Consider the following 14,765-nt stretch of genomic DNA (forward strand, 5'->3'; position numbering starts at 1 on the left):
CAAAATTAGATACAAGAAAATTTATATGAGAGCATTCTCTGGAAATACAGAGGATGTAATATTCGGGGAAAGACCTTGGGAAATGATTGAACTAGCAACTAGAACTACTCCTGAAAGCATAGGGAAAGATGGTCCTCATGGAGTCACTGAACTGACAGAATCCTTTTAGCAGATAGGACAGAAAGGAATTGAAAACCTCAAAGACAGTCATGCTGGAATAGAGTCATAAGTCTAGATTGTGCCCCAAGTGATATTTCATAGAGTGGCCATGAGGAATGAACTTGTCAGAGAAGCACAAATGGCATTACAAAGCTCCGTGGTGGCCCTTTTCTGTTCTACATGGCTGACAGGAGAAAAGTCCATTGTAGAACAGCTAAGAACCCAAAACAGTGAGGACAATGTGGCAATGTAGGGAGCCAGGTGGGCATATTGTACAATACCATAATTGTATTGACTGCAAGAGGATCTTGTTATGGACTAGTACAGAGATGCTAGTACAGAGATACTGGGTAGACAGTAAATTATAACTCAGCTTCAGTCATCCAAAAATAGTAGGGACAGATGGCCCAAAGGTTGATGTTTCTTTTATAATTCAAAAACTTCTCATGTAATTTCTAACTTAAGCCATTTTTTCAGACAATATCAGAGAAAGTAACCTGAGATATTTTAGCAATTGTACATTCAAGTTCTCATTAGTCTCTTTTGAGAGACATACCTTCATTTTCTCAAGTAACTGTACAACAAGAAAGGGGAAATCTGTAGAAATATCTGTGGATATTAGCATGACAGCTAGGCAGCAAATGTCCACTGTTTTCTTTAAGACAAAACAAAGTGTCATCAGTCAGTGCTGATACTGCAAGATGTCTTCAGGTACTTTTGCCAAACCCCAGGAGTAGAATAATGGCTCATGCCCTGTGTATCTGGAGCAAGGTCATGACATTTTCAATAGAGCTTGGCATGGCATTTGAGAAATAGCTTCTGGCCTGCTGCCAGGCTTTGTTGGTGACACAGTGCTTGACTGTGGAACATCAAGTGATCATGCACTGAGACAGCAGCTGGTCATCATGAACTGGACAAGGGATCACAAAACTGGGCATGAACAGAACTCTCAGATAGCCAGAGCAACCTGCAGGGAGAGGTAACTAAGGAAAATTGTCTTCTGTGCAGAAAACATGTAAGTTCAAACTGACATTCAACATTTTTTAAAAAGAGAAATGTCATGTTTAGTGGCAAAGCTTAGCCCACTCCAGCACCAGGACTGGCGTGGGGTTGAAGTAGCAGGGACAGCTGGATGACCCCAGGGAGTGTCAAATGGCTAAGAGCATGAGGAAGGCGACCATCAATGAAAGAGCTCCAATGGTCACAGACAGGGCAAGGTCCAGAATGACGTAAAAGAAGAGCTGCTGTTTGGGAAACCTGGCATAACCAATAACCAGACACCATTCCAGTGGTAGCCCCTGATCCAGGCACACTAACTGCTTGCCAATAAACTTCAATGAACTTGGCTGGTCTCTCAATGTCCCAGGAAGCAACACAGGTCTGGAACTCTTGTCTGGTCACCTGGAGAGGGGAGCTGCTACAGGAAAGATACTGAGTTGGGAGCTCTGGTCTACCAGGAGGCGGCAGACTCAGGCTAGATTAGAACCCTGCTACAGGAGTGGATCAGAACTGGAGAAGTAAGCAGTGCCTTGGTGGTCTGCACTTTTCAATCTACACTCCCATTCCCCTAGAGACCCAGCTCGGCCTATAGTGCTGTCCCTGCTCAAGGTGACAGACTCTGGCATTCAACAGTCCTTAAATTATTATATTTGCCATACCAATCAAGGTAAAGTCTGGGTTCCATGGTTCCATTGCTTAGGGTGTCAAGTATCTCCTTAGCCTACTTCCCTCTCCCTTATTTTGCAGTCTTGACTTTGAACTTAGCTTAAGCCTTCCTGCTCCCCTAGCACAGTAATGGTAACATCAGAACTTAGCCTAGTATTCGCCACAAATTGATTCTATAAAATGTGTCCCACAAGATTTGACTGGGGAAAACCAGTCCTACAAGACTTGACTAGAGATTTTCAATAAAATAAATTCAGAAAAATATCATGTCCCTGTTATAGGTTAATAATTTTGAAATGATACTTGAGATGAATCATGAAGGGTAGATATCAATCTTCTAAATGAAGAAAATATCTAAGGATCTTCCAAACAACTTGAAGAAAAACTAGGAAGGTAAAAATACTTCAAGTATTTGGATATTATTTAAGGATCTGATTGTGTCAAAATGAGAAATACATCAGTGAACAGTGGAGGAGTAATTTTCTAAGTAAAAATATAAACATACTTGAGCAGTTTGGGGCTCATTTTCTATGTTAATTTAAAGAAGTAGATGTCTTATATCCTTGTTGCATAGGAAAGCAATAGATTACTGTGTTATCAATATGTTTTTGGAATTGGCCTGGGGCCAGAGTTATGGAATAGGAGTGGGAGGCAGATGGAGGTGAGGCTAGTTGATAGATTGGTATAAAGATTGAAATGAAAGATAATCATAAGGCCTAGTGATAAAAGCACAACATAGGTTGTTTCACCCGAAGTGGCACTCTACAGTCTGTCCTTAACTCATCTTCACTTCTGATTTCTCACCAAGATACAAATGCTAGAGGAAGAGACAAATGTACAATAAAATCAAAGCTGAGAATGAGAAGACCCATTTCCTGAAGACTCAGGGCATTTTTACTAACTGTGAAATTGTTAGAGGTAGGGTAAGAAAAACATAGTAAAACAATTGCTTATTTGTGTTTATCACATGCAACTCTCCAACTTCTAGAAACACAGGGAAGCCATGTTTTTGTTTGTTCATTTTTTTAAATGCTCATGCTCCCTATCCATTCTAAATCCCTAGTACCAATACTACTTAGGAGATCAAGACATCATTACTATGAACTCATGCAGGCATTCCTCAAAATTGCTCTAGAAGATACTTCTGCCCATCATAGGTAATACTTGTATTTTCTAAAAAGGAAAAATAAGATGCTTGGACTTGCTGGGTTGTTTTTCATAGTTATCAGGAGGAGTAGGCTTGACACTATGGCAGTGGTAGACAAGAGCTATTTCTCCCTGGTGCAGAGCCTGTTACCTCTGTAGTGAAGCTCAACAGAGTCACACAGACAGAAACTAATGAATGAGATTTTAGGTAAACTCATCAGAGAACTGCAAATCAGGTGAAAAATTGCTGGGGGAAAGCAAAAGGTGCAGAAAGAACAATGGAGGAAGGAATTTATTATCCAGATGTGAGCTCAAAATACTTCTAGAAACCAGGTTTGTGATGTTGTTGGCATTTTCTTCACTGTGGCAACTCCATGTACACACAACTGTCTTTGCTTGCTTTCGTATCATCCTAGTTAAGATGCTTACTAGATAATTAATATCAAAATTTATGTCTCAGGTTAGTCTGTAACCAATACTATACCATGATAGAAATAGAGGGAGCTTATTGATATATTAACGGGCATGAGTCTTCATTATTCTTTGGTGGAGATTATTAGAACATTCCTGTGATGCAGAACCATGGTGTTATTGCTAAAGAGTACATTAAAATACCATAAACTGTGTAGCTTATGAACAAAATATTTATTTTTCCCAGTCCTGGAATCTGAGAAATCTAAGATCAACATAACATTGTGGCCAGTGTCAAGTCAAGGGTCGTTTCTGACTGACATCATCTTCACTGTGTCTTCACACTGCAGATGTAAAGACTCTCCTTGGACTTTCTTTTCAAAGGGCTCTAATTTCATTCATCATTCCTCTATCTTAATGACATAATCACCTCCCAGAGGCCCTTCTTCCTAATACAATCAGATTGTGTGGGAAAAGTTTACAGAGGAGGTAGTAAATAGTGAGATCATGGCATTTAAGAATGGAAAGGGGAACACAAAAACATTAGCAGAGCCAAAACATGCACCCCGGTTGGCATCTATCATATTTTCCGGTTGCCTCATTCATTTGAGTGTCCTTCCTATGCTTGAACATCTTCTCTCCCCACTGGGACCATATCTCCTGGAAGCTACAGGCCTTTCCTGATTTCCTTTAGATAAGATGCTTCTTGCTACTGACTACTCAGTCATCAGTTGTACTACACTATTTTGACACTTAAATGTTTAATGTATTATGTTGGAACCATCTGGCATATTTCAGTTGTGCTAAAAAAATCAAAGAGAAGGTTACCCTCCAGTAGATCCTTAAGGAAGGAGTGTTCTTCCTAGAGTAGAGGCTCCAAGGTCTCTGAGAGAAAAGGTATAAGCAAAAGAAGTGCGCCACTTGGTATCTTTACACTGTGTAACACTAGGTAGCCTATACACCAAGGATGGGGTCTTCAGTTACACTTTCTCTTAAAAGCAAGGTGAATTTCTGTCAGATATCTTTCTCTAAATACAACTTCTAATCTACAAGTAGAAATACACCACAGCTATCAGACAGACATCACCAAGCAGATGTGGAGTCTAGAGCTATGTTAAATTGTAGATTTTTTTCCTCTCGCAATGATAGTAGTAGCATAGATTTTCCAAAGTTGCTCTCATTACAGTTGCAAAAGACCAAGGAATGTGAATGAGTATGCCTTTGCTTTTGAGCTCCACTGAGAACAAATCTAGCAATTTAGATTCCCATATAAAACAATTTCAAAAGCTCCTGGATGGGATAAAAAACAAAAATTCAATGTATGCTTTCATTCACTGACCTGACAGGGCTATGGAAGCTGCCTAAGAAGAACTATAAATATTTCAGAATACTTTGAGCATCACCACACATTCCCTAAGATTGCTTTACTGTTGTTCATTTGGAAAACTTTTCTTTGGAATAGTTAATATTTACCTACTTATCATTGTTTTTATTTTATGTTATAATACCAGCATTCCTCCAGAAATAGTTTAATAATATTCACATAATAATCTAAACAATAAGCTGGTAATAACAGTACTTTGCAAAAGTCAGTTCTTATACTTACTTAACAGAGATGAGAACAGGTTTACAAAATCAGTTCTTGAATTTCATTAAGATGAGTCTAAGATGACCCAAATTTTCCCACCAAACAAACATATTTTTTGGCAATTAACCATAAAAATACAACAATAACAATACCAGTAGACATGAAGTAAAACTTAGAATTTGTCTGTTAGTAAAAACATAGGATCAGGCAGTGGTGGCACATGCCTTTGAACCCCGCATTCAGTAGGAGGAGTCAGGAGGATCTTTTGTGGATTTGAGGCCAGCCTGGTCTGTAGTCTGAGTTCTAGGATGGCCAGGGCTATCTCGAAAAAACAAACAAAAAGAACATAAGAAAAATAAAGTGAGTTCAGAGTGTATGTGGTGGTTTAGAAAGAGGATAGTAGCAAAATAAACAAAGTTAAATCTATTGTTTAGACCAAGTAGGGCAGGTTCCAAAGGTTGCACTTTATTGTCTTATTGTCCTTTTTTTTCCTTCTTAATTCTGGGTTAACCTGCTGTTGAAGTGTTAAGGTTCTTTCTCTCTCTCTCTCTCTCTCTCTCTCTCTCTCTCTCTCTCTCTCTCTCTCTCTCTCTCTCTCTCTCTCTCCCTCTCCCTCTCCCTCTCCCTCTCCCTCTCCCTCTCCCTCTCCCTCTCCCTCTCCCTCTCCCTCTCTCTCTCTCTCTCTCTCTCTCTCTTCTCTAAAGTTGCCCTTCCACTCTCTTCTACCTGGTGGCTAGCACTCTCTGTCTCCTCTGGTGAAACTGTTTCACTATGTATTTTGTAATTGCATTTATTGACTTTTATTATACATTGTATCTATTTGCTGTACATGATAGACTACATAAAACATTTTCATACCACTATACGTGACTTTGACTTTATTCACCCCTCACCTGATTCTTCCTCCTCCCACCCCCACCATAATCAATTCCTATTGATTTCCCTTAGATAATCTTGCTTTCATGCCCCGTGTAATTGTGTATGTGTGTATGAATCTATACAAAATCTAGGCATCACAGATGAGAAAAAAGCACGTGGCATTTGTCTTCCTGAAGCGTAGAGTGATGTTTGAGTTGAACACATTTGGCTTAGAGCAAAGGTTTCCATTCAACCCTTGGCTATGAGAAATCCTGATGGATTTCTGAGTTTCCTGAGCTGTCTGATTGCCTCCCCACAGGGAGTCTCCCCCTTCCTGGTTCACATGGAAGTGGGCAAGCATCATTAAGGTAGGCATGCAGAGAAGGAGCACAAACCCAGCTTGCAGTATTAATGGGTTGCTGCAGTGGGGGTAAGTGCCAAATAGCTTGGCCTTACCATAACTCTTTTCTTTTTGAGTAACACCCCTTGCTTAACATGAATCTTATTTTTGCTTAATCACAGCCCATTACAACCCATATGGGAATCTTACCAATGCAACCTGCCAGCAATATTTGTTTAAATGGCTGTAAAGTGACCTTAGATAATCAGACTCCTTTTGTCAACTCCTAGATGTCCTGTGAAGGAAGAAGCTAAGAAAATGAAGCAGGGGAATTCCCAAGAGAGCATCAATTAAATGTACCTTTCTTTTCTAAGACTAAATATAGAGGATCGTATAGGAAATAACATGTTTTTTTTGTAATGAGCTATTTCATGCCTTTTCTTCATTGCTTTGTGTCTGTGAAAGCGTTGGTTTCCACATGTTGGTAGCATGTCGGTGTTTATTAGTCAGCTTGGGTCAGCCGTGATTTACAATGTTTACTTTCACAATAACCTTGCCCAATGCATGTTCCTGGGACAGGAACTCACGCAATGCTTCCCATTTGCTTTCAATCACTAACAGATGCACAGCAGACTGATCATGTCCCTTTAACCGGCCAAAGGGATTAGAGGAATTCTGAACTCTAAACCAAATGATTCCTCTGGGCTGCCTGACTTCACTTCTTGAACCTTGAGGATAAGAGTCTCGGGTAACATTATCTGACTCTCATCTTAATGTTTGACTCCCTTTCCTTTGTTTTTTTTTTCTAAGATTCAGTCTTTGTAAACTCACTGCTCTTTAGACATTTATGCACATGTCAATTGATGTTAGAAGTACTATCAAATTCAAGCTTCTATTAGTACTTCAGATGGCTTCTTAAAGATGTTGTAGTATCATGTAGCCTACAGCTAATTGCAGTCAAGAGGCTGACAGGGTGGTGCAGTGGTGAGGAACTCTGAAATTAGCCCCAGGTAACTTACAGTCAGGCAATCCCCGCCATGTCTAGGCTTCCTATCAATATACAGCAGTTCTAAGAGAGCATGGCCATAACCTTGCCAGTCCTGATTGCTGGGTTTCAAATTCTGCCACTCAACATGTCCTAGTTTCCAACCTGGGTGCATGTGCATGAATGTGCATGAATGCACATGTACACCCTTAAACCCAGCTGGTTCCATGACTATATAGAAAGTGAAAGAAAGGGAAAACAGTTCTTTGAAAAAGGACTTGACAAAGCAGAAACAGGGGAGAGTTTGAGCACACTGAACCTAGAAAACCGAAGAACTAAGGGCAGGAGCAAGGAATAGCCTAGAAAACAGCAAGGAAGATTAACAAAAGGAAGGAAATATCATCCATAACATGACTTTCCCTTCACATTTTCTCTCATCCAAGAAATCCCAGTATAGAGATTTTCATTACTGATTTATCTTTACCTTGGACCCTGAGCTCAGTTCTGGCCAAAAAAATAGTCTTGCTGAGGAGAGAATTAATTCCTTTGCTCTTTGGTGTCATTGGTTAAATGCAGAATGTGTTGAGTGTGTATAACTTGGATTATTTACTCTGGTATTTTCCCAAACCATTCCAGAATAAGATAAGTGTAGAACTGGGATTACTCCCAAAGTCCTATAATTATCAAAAAAATAAGCTTTTGTAGTTTCAGAAGGACCAGCATGAAATCTTGTCATTTGGCCAAACAAATTAGCCCTTTACTTTAAAGGCTCCCTGTATTTATAAAACAGCTACTAATAATTAATTTCCTATTTGTTACCAAACTTATAGGTCAAAGCCCATATCCCATGAGCCAGATTTGACCACCCATTCTTAAGAAAACAATTCAAGTAGCTGAATTAATAGTGAAAAAGCAGAAAGGGGAGATTTCTTTAATGTAGCTACATTAAGAAAAAAGACAGATCCCAGAGATCTCCCAAGTTGATCATGGAAGGGGTGGTCTTCACATGAGGGTAGGTTTTAAACAGAAAGCGAGAGCTATGTACATCTAAGACCACCACTGCCTCAGCTGCAAGTGTCTCCCACAAGGAGAGATAAAGTTTAAGATCTTCTGTCAGTTCTTCCTTTGGCTGCCCTCAAGGCTTCAGCCCTTTCTTTTCCCAGCAGGAGGTTCCTGGGGAAATTCTAATTTCTTGGGGGTCTATTCTTTGCATATTTGATAGCCAAAAAGGGGAAGACAAATGTCTCTTTGGACTATCCTGACAGGCAGACTACGTATTCATTTGTGGGTGTTCTTTATATATTGTTTGAGGACCTAGAGCTATTTTGTAAGTTTTATTTCAAAAACAATAAAAGTGTTTCTATGTGAGAGCTGTATGATTACTATGTTTTATTAGTCCAAATTCATAGAATTAGTAAGTATCCCAAATTTCTAAAAATCTAATTGTTTCTAATAAAGATTGTTATGATAACCCAAAAGGCACTTCCAAAATTCCAGGCAATGGCCTATACAATGAAATACTGTCTTTTGTGTTCTTTTATTTACATTTCAAGGAAAATTCACCATAAAAAAATCCAAGACATTTTCATCAGCAGGCTTGTGCCCTCACATCTGAGATCCAATGTCCAACTTCCCTGATGTCACCGAAGCATATCTCTTCCTCATTGTTGTTGATTAATTAATTCAGGGCACATAATAAGCTAGAACTCTGGGTGCCTCAACCATTCATGTATTCACTCTGTCAAATTGAAGCTGGTTGAGAGTGTCACATTTTCTTTTTGTAAAATCCAAAAAAATTCCAGTAATCTCTAGGGAGTTGACTTGGCTCTGCCTCTCACAGGTGGAATGGTCTCCAGATAAATACTGTCAATCAATAGCCTAAGTTTCCTCACCTACTGCTTGTTCCTGAGGGTGGGATCTCCTCCACCTTCCCTTGGCTTTGGAACTTCCCTTCCTCTAAACTCCTTAACTTTATCTTCTGCCAGCATCTTGCCAGGTCCAGGTGTCACCTCAAATTCTGCATTCTGTACAGCTTCTAAATGGCTACCCCAAGTGGTCCAACCTCACAGACTGATTCAACTAGGCCTGTATTTCCCAGTGCTGTGTGGTCCCACTGAGCCTGGAGCCTGGATAGCAAGTAAAGCAGCCAGCTATCCCAGGACTTGGCCACCAACCCAGCTTTCTCAGGTCTCCCAAAGATGCCAATGTCCCTAGACAACAGGAAGCAGTCTAAAGTACACGGTGCCTCCATCCCCATAATACAAGCTCCCCCTTGCAATTCCCTTACCTCTTACAATAAACAAAAGGGAGGAATGTTAGTTCCTGCTGCAGCACCAATTCCTGCTGTTGCCAGGCACCTTCAGCTATATGACATGTGCACCCCTTCAAAGTGTCTGCCAGACACAGCTCTCTCTCTCTTGCCTTTCTTGTGTCTTGCTCCTCTTCCCTGTTCTGTCTGTCGGCCTTTCACGTCCCTATAGTTTTTTGTTGTTTGCTCTTTCATTCTCCACCTCCTTTCTCTCCCAATAAACTTCTTCCACCAATTCTGTTGTTCTTGGAGTTTGCTTAGTGATATACCTTGGCATGGCCCACCAAAAGCTATGAAATTTGCCTATTTAAAATCCTTTCACTCCCCATTTCTCTGGCAAGTGTGGCCATCTTGATTTACTAAACCAGACACAGATTAAATTGAAACAAAACAGTCTATTAAAGCAGATAGATCCTGCTTCCTGCTCTTTTGTCCTGAACTTTACTGAAGACTGCCAAAGCCAAAGTTTTTTCTTTCTTTAGCACCAAAGTTATTTTGCTGTAAAATTTTCTTTTGAATGACATATTGACATTTCTTTGAATGAATATGGTGACTAGCACCAAAATGTGAATTGAAATGTTCTCTCCTGGCGGAAGGAGGGAGGGAGACTCATTAGACTCAAGATGTGCACAATACAAGTCTGAAAAAGCTGGAACTAGTGAGATTTGCAAGGCCGTCCCCCAGCATACAGAGGAGACTCTGAAGTGTGAACTGCCTACAAGTCATGCAGAAAACACCCCAGAAGCAGCTTCTGTGAGTCAGTACTCAAGCTACAACTGCTTTTGAGTCTTCTCTACTCCTCTAAGAAACTCCTTTACCCATATTCCTGTGAGTAACCCCAATGATGAACTCATTGGTTTGCCAGGTTGGACTTTGGTAGAATCTGTCAACAGTGTCCTGTCTGGGGTTAGTAGGTGTTTGTCTGTTCATGTCTTTCCAAGTAAAGTCATACAAAAGTTTTGAGTAAAAACTGTAATGTCTACAAAGAAGTATCTTTGTAGACTCATGTAACCATTTGTGGTATGACATTACCTAGGAAGACATGAGCCAAACACATTTGTCTCACATAGGGCATTGACAACAGATAAAAAAAATAATATCACCGAACTCCAACTTGGAAAAGCAGTGAGTTTATTTGTGTTACTTACAGGAACATAGATGAAGGGTACCTTATAGAAAACTGGTAACTCAAAGACTCTGAAGAGCCCACCAGGCATGGGCTTCAGTTCATGAAGATCATGTCCCCCATAGGCTTTATACTGCCTATAGTCAGCTCCATGACTGTCCCTAAACACTGTTGCTTTTGTATACATGGAACAGGGCCTTGTAACTAACTCTTGGAGCTCTTTGAGCTGTCTAAGCTTTGGAGGCTCTGACTTTCTGAGCTTCTGCCTTTCTTCCAGGATGAGTATTTCAGCTGGAAGGACGAATCAGTGCACTATACCATTAGTATGAACTCATGCAGGCATTCCTAACAATTTCTGTTACACAGTGTGTTCTCAAATAAAATTAACTACCCCATCTGTATTTTGTCACTCTTCACATGATTCTTTCTATGTAGCATTTGTCATTCCAAAGGAAGAAAACTCGCTGTAGTTCATTCTGTTCCCCCCACAGAGGGAGTAAAAGAAAGGAGTGGCCATCTGGCGGACTGAATCCAGTTCATTGGGGCATTTCAAAGTGCACCTAATAATTTTGAACATTACTATGTGCTTTTATAACCTATTGCAATCATCTCCTAAGAGGTATGCATGGGTGTGTGTGTGTGTGTGTGTGTGTGTTTGTGTGTGTGTGTGTGTGTTCCATGCAGTGCTTGTATTGATTAAAGGAAACCTTTCAGGGTGGTATTCCTTTTTCCACTTTGTTTTGAGGAAGGGATGTTATTGTTGGTTTAGCCCCACATATGGCCAAGGTAGCAGACCCCCAAGTTTCCAGCTGATTCCTCTGTCTCTACCTCCCATTTTCTCTTGGAGGGCTAGGAAGACATACATATCAACCTCATCCTGCTTTTGACCTGGGTTTTGAGGATTGAAATCAAGTCATCAGCCTTGTGTAGCAAGCCCTTTAACACAAAGAGATCTCCCCCCAGCTCTATTTTTGGTTTTTACATAAGAAAGGTACAATTGAGAGTAGTTAAGTTTACCTATACTGCAGCTATGTATCTGAAAGACTTGAGCCCATGTGCTTCCCTTTGGAGGTCAACTCCTGCTGGCCTGACAAGGTGTCTGGGATGTAACCGTCTTTAGTGGGCTTTGGTTGAATGATCTCGGTCACTTTGATCAATATCGTTGTATGTTAGCTATTTTGTGGGATGCAGCGAGTGTTGGGGATAAGTATGGCATACTGAACCATCGCTAACTGCTGGTGGTTGATCCCTTTCCCATCAAAGGTTTTCTTTCTCTTATTTACTATAACAACCTTAGAGAGAAGGCATCATTGTGCCTTTATTACAACTGAGGATCTGAGATTCATAACTGTACGACCTGTGCAAGGTTGTGTAATGAAAAACAGCAGGGATGGAGCCTAGGGCAGTCTGATGGCAGTGTCCTTCAGGCTATGTTATGTTATGCTTTTTGCAAAAGGTAAATAACAATAAACAATAATTTAATTTAAATTTATGTTTAGAGGTACTTTGCTTGCATGTATGTCTGTGTACCACATGTATGCCTTGTACCTGCAGACATCAGAAAATGGCATAAGATCCCTGGGACTGGAGTTACAGACTTTGTAAGCCATCTGAAATGATGAGCCGCCTCTCCAGCACCAAATCAAGCTTTTGTTGTTCAGGACCTTGGAATGATAACGACCTCATCACTTTTATATCCCTAACAAATAGGACAGTGTTGATCTTACTGGACCTGAACAGTTATTTGCCCACTTGCTAACTTCCACGAATACAAGTTGTTTCCTTAATGTTTTAATCTATTAGCATCCCTACTTTTTATTATCCTTCTGCCCCCATTGTTCTTGGACATCTAGGTCTTTCTTTACTCTTACTTTTTGTTTTTTGTTGTTTTTTATACTGTTATCTGTTTTTAATTTTGATTACATTTGCCTCTTTGTTTTGTGTGTGTGCACATGAGTGCACGCCATGCAGGTCAGAGGACTATTTACAAGAGTCAGCTCTCTCCTTCCACCGTTCGGTCCTAGAGTTAGAACTTGGGTTGCCAGGCTTTGTGGTAAGCACCTGCATTTGGTGCTCAGCCATCTTGCCAGCCTTGTTTATTTTGATACAGAGCCTTTTTATGTTCTCCCGGCTGGCTTTGAACTCATGATCCTCCTGCTTTTGTTTAATGAATACTGGGATTATGCATATGTTCTACCACAACTCAATTTCCAGCTACACAAGGTTTCCCAGGCCACTCCACTTTAAACCAATGCTTCCCTCCTGCGAAGTTCGCAAGACCCTTTCCTCTACACCAGTCCCTTAGCACTTATTGCTGGCTTTGTCTGGCGGTTTTCCAAAGTTCATAAGGGCCCTTTCCCCCACCTCACCCCCTTCACTGGTTACGAGCTCCTCCAGGGCCGGAACTATTTTATATGAAAGTGTGTTTAACATAGTCACCAAATTAGTGCTTTTTACGTAGTGAGTTTTCACTTTCCTACAAAGACAGCTTTATTACCTGCTATATTTCTGTACAGAAGAAAATTATTTTGTCCATGTAGCTCTTGGGTTAATTCAGGTGCAAAATGAAATTTCCATTGCACGGGAGAACAGTTTCAAAGTGAGGCTGTGTGTATATAAATATACCAAACATATGTGTTTAGCTTAAAGGAAAACAAACTAAAATTGCAAACTTTTTAAAGGAGAGGGGCTGGTGATGAATATCACATTGTTACCTGAAATCGGAGCTTAGTCACGGGAGGGATTTGGCAGGGATCACAGCCCTAGTGATGTGTAAGTTGAGTCTAGATGCCAACATTTACCCTGCCAATAATCACAATGGGTAATTCACTACTAAATGTAGCGAGAATGTGGCAAAGTACCTTGTTAATGTAACAGGCAGATTTCAAACTGAGAAAGGACAAAAATTTGGCTTCCAGCACGTAGTGAGGCATTCCCGTAAGAGACCCTCTCCAGAGCCTCCTCAAACCATTGCATAAAGGACATGAAATTGGGAGGATTTATACTTTCGTCTTCCTTGGTTGCTGCCTGACCTCTTTGTGCATCGCCTTCTATGGTTGGTGCCATTTGCTTTGGTTCATCTGCTCAGTTCCCTAGTGATGGGCTTCAGAACTCAAGGAGCAAGGAAGTTTGGAGGCATTAAATGCATATGTTCTATGACTCACCCTCCAGCAGCATCTTCTACTCACATCTCTGTTCTTTTATTCAGTTTTCTTTTCTTTGTGTATCTACTCTTAGCCCCAAATCCTGTTGCTAGGGAAACAGAGATTATGTCTGTTAGGAATAATGAATAATGGGTTGGAGCCTCAGGTAGCAGGAATCCAGTCCCATGTGCTGGGACCACAAGGATGGACGGCGTGTGGATGGGAGAACAGAAACCTGTAGCTGTGACTCATACTGAAAGTTTTATTGAGGGGAAGGTAAGAAAATAAGGTAAAGAGACACAGAAACAGGACAGAAGTAGGTGACAGGAAAAGTCCTGTCTGGGAGAGGCTCTTTCTTTTTAAAGGGGTCCTTTTGTTGTGCCCAAATTCAGAAACCCCAAAATCACGAAGAGAGCCATTTCAATGCAAAAGCAAAGGGTCTTTATTGTTGTTAATGAGCTAACCGCATTAGCTTGGCAGATGGCTGGAGAAAGACCCCCTAGAAACCAGGTGGTCAATATATTGGGTAGGGCAAGGGGAGTGTCTAGGGGTATGCAACAGTCTCAGGATTGGTGTTCTTTTGGCTTGTGTGACCTGTCTTGTGTTGATTGGTCAGCTGGTTGTTATGGTCCATAGGCCCTCCCAGGGTGGTTGCTATGCTCTGCACATCACTGTTGTGCACTAGTATCATAAAGCACACCCACAGTGGTAAAGCACAGCTCCAACAGCTAACTTCTGATTGGTTCCTTGCCACGAGTAGGGTTTCTAACCTCTGGTGACTAGGACAGGAGGCAAGGTCAGGCAAGCACATGGTAGCCTGTCATGGCTGCCATAGCAGAGTGCTGGTCCCTTTGCTTTGTGCTGCCCTGGAACTCTGGACTGACCAGGGTACTTGTTTTTTTGTAAAAGTTTAAAAATTAGAAAAAAGAAATTCGAAAGGATGTGAGAGGAGTGACAGGGACGGGTGAGATACAGCACGAGCCACAGAGAGCAGGAGCCGTACAGAGCACATTAGTTTATTACAGCGGCGGCGGGA

The 14,765-nt window shown here is 40.9% G+C and overlaps 1 pseudogene; it reads right to left on the reverse strand.

Moving 5' to 3' along the window:
* Positions 1-1,307: 1,307 nt before the first annotated feature.
* Positions 1,308-13,519, reverse strand: LOC110340715 (annotated as a pseudogene).
* Positions 13,520-14,765: the final 1,246 nt, after the last annotated feature.

The sequence above is a fragment of the Mesocricetus auratus genome, unplaced genomic scaffold (genome assembly GCF_017639785.1).
Source record: "Mesocricetus auratus isolate SY011 unplaced genomic scaffold, BCM_Maur_2.0 Super-Scaffold_6730, whole genome shotgun sequence".
NCBI lineage: Eukaryota > Metazoa > Chordata > Mammalia > Rodentia > Cricetidae > Mesocricetus > Mesocricetus auratus.